Source organism: Uranotaenia lowii, chromosome 1 (genome assembly GCF_029784155.1).
Source record: "Uranotaenia lowii strain MFRU-FL chromosome 1, ASM2978415v1, whole genome shotgun sequence".
NCBI classification, from domain to species: Eukaryota; Metazoa; Arthropoda; class Insecta; order Diptera; family Culicidae; genus Uranotaenia; species Uranotaenia lowii.
The window spans coordinates 36768856-36771546 of NC_073691.1; the positions used below are offsets into that span (position 1 = coordinate 36768856).

The following is a 2691-nucleotide window of genomic DNA, read 5'->3' on the forward strand; positions in this document are numbered from 1 at the left end:
AAAATGACAAAAATGACAAAAATGACAAAAATGACAAAAATGACAAAAATGACAAAAATGACAAAAATGACAAAAATGACAAAAATGACAAAAATGACAAAAATGACAAAAATGACAAAAATGACAAAAATGACAAAAATGACAAAAATGACAAAAATGACAAAAATGACAAAAATGACAAAAATGACAAAAATGACAAAAATGACAAAAATGACAAAAATGACAAAAATGACAAAAATGACAAAAATGACAAAAATGACAAAAATGACAAAAATGACAAAAATGACAAAAATGACAAAAATGACAAAAATGACAAAAATGACAAAAATGACAAAAATGACAAAAATGACAAAAATGACAAAAATGACAAAAATGACAAAAATGACAAAAATGACAAAAATGACAAAAATGACAAAAATGACAAAAATGACAAAAATGACAAAAATGACAAAAATGACAAAAATGACAAAAATGACAAAAATGACAAAAATGACAAAAATGACAAAAATGACAAAAATGACAAAAATGACAAAAATGACAAAAATGACAAAAATGACAAAAATGACAAAAATGACAAAAATGACAAAAATGACAAAAATGACAAAAATGACAAAAATGACAAAAATGACAAAAATGACAAAAATGACAAAAATGACAAAAATGACAAAAATGACAAAAATGACAAAAATGACAAAAATGACAAAAATGACAAAAATGACAAAAATGACAAAAATGACAAAAATGACAAAAATGACAAAAATGACAAAAATGACAAAAATGACAAAAATGACAAAAATTATAAAAATTATAAAAAATACAAAAATTACAAATACTGCAAAAATTTCAAAAATTTGACAATTTGCAATATCTTAAAAAATTTCAAAAAATAACAAATATTACAAAAATTACAAAAAATTCAAAAATTACAAAAAATTCTAAATTGTAAAAATTTAAAACTTAATAGAGGAAATTTGAAATTAAAGTGTTAAGATACAATGTAGGATAAAATTGTATAAATAATCGTAGGAGAGCAAACATTTCTTTGCAAATATAATGGGCACACAGTACAATCTAGTTCAGTAATACTCAGTTGTTCAAATATAATAAGTTAGTGCTTTCAAATGCCAACTGGGCATATAAAAAGGATGCTGCCTTGTCAGGTGTACCAGTTCAACTTTGTCTCAATCTTGTCTCAATTTTCTTAACTTTTGAAAAATGTTTACACTCATAAAATCACTTCTGATTGTGTGCAGCGTTTCGTTGATCATTTTACAGCTTTCTCGAGGAACAGGTAAATAATTAAAGAAAATTAAATAAAAAAAAATTCTCACGTTCTTTCATTTGGAAAAACTTTGGAAAAAATTTATTTAACACGAATCAGATTTTCGGGTATAAAAAAATAAAGAGGTTGACTTAAGTAAGAATTTTAGCTAAATCTTTCGTAAGATTTAACTATTTCTGTAGACAGATGTTATTTGAAAAATATTCTTTATATACAGAAGGAGCAGATCAAAGATATTCGATGGGATTGAATGCTCAAACTACAAGAAAATCGTCGGGGAGCAACCCTTCAACGACGAGGAAATCCTTAGGATCGGATCCATGTGCCCGAGCTCCTGCAGTTGTGTGTAGTTCAGTGGAGATGGCAAGAAGATGCAATGTAAGTATTTTGAGCGATTGAAAAACAATCTTTTCAAACTTCAATATTTCATCCACAGTTCGAACAAAATTGTGAAGAGCAAAAACTTGGATATGCTGCTACAAAGAATTAATTTAATATGTTTATTTTTGAATCTGGAAGTCTTTTTCGTCGATATATGAGAATAAATCAATGCATATAAATTCCAATCTTTACTTGATTTTAATTACTTTGAATCCTTTATTGTAATAGTATAATTTTATCGAAGATAAAAAAAAATCTGGTAAAATCTGTTAATTATTTTATGAAAAAATGATGCTTCAAATATTAAATTGCATCTCTTGAACAAAAACGCAAGTTTTCAAAGAACAATGTATAAATTTATTTTGAGTTTGTACATGTAATCGAATTTTTCAAACAATTTTACAAAAGATCCAATCAAATTCTAAATAAAATATTTCTAGTAACCGAGATGATGCATTTTATTTCCCACAGTACTAAGTGCTTCCTCAGCTGTCCATCACGAAGACTCAAACAAAAACCTCGTAATCCTGAATTAAAACAGTTAGACCTAGGATTCATCATTCATACTGATTTTTAGCCAATTTGATAACTTTCAATGATCATCATCAAGTTTTTGGAAAATTAACAATCACCTTTGTTTTTTTTTTAAGCACATAAACTTGAAAGTAAATAAACTTCCTGAACAATTTTTTAATCAGAAGAAAAATAAAATAAAAAAAAATTATCAATCGATGGACATTTGATATTTTATATTATGTTATAAAATAAGTTTGTTCAATCATATGAATGTATTTTATTCATGTTATTTTCAAATAAAATCGTTCATTTCAAGCCATTATTTTTTTATTCAATAATAAAAAATACCAGTAGTTTAATTATGTAAACATTTCATATTTTATCTAGATTTTCCAACTTCATCGATCTTTCGTTAGACACAGTTTCAAGAAATCCAGACTTTCAGATTTTTATTATTTAATTCAAATTTATCATAAGATTATTACTGAGGAATGATGTCTCTATTCGTATAA

The 2691-nt window shown here is 25.3% G+C and overlaps 1 long non-coding RNA gene across 1 annotated transcript; it reads left to right on the top strand.

Annotated features, from left to right (window-relative positions):
• Window positions 1–1157: 1157 nt before the first annotated feature.
• Window positions 1158–1848, top strand: LOC129749017 (uncharacterized). The gene is made up of 3 exons (XR_008737899.1): window positions 1158–1291; window positions 1500–1660; window positions 1719–1848. It is a non-coding gene; the product is annotated as an uncharacterized LOC129749017 (long non-coding RNA).
• The last annotated feature ends 843 nt before the right edge of the window (window positions 1849–2691 follow it).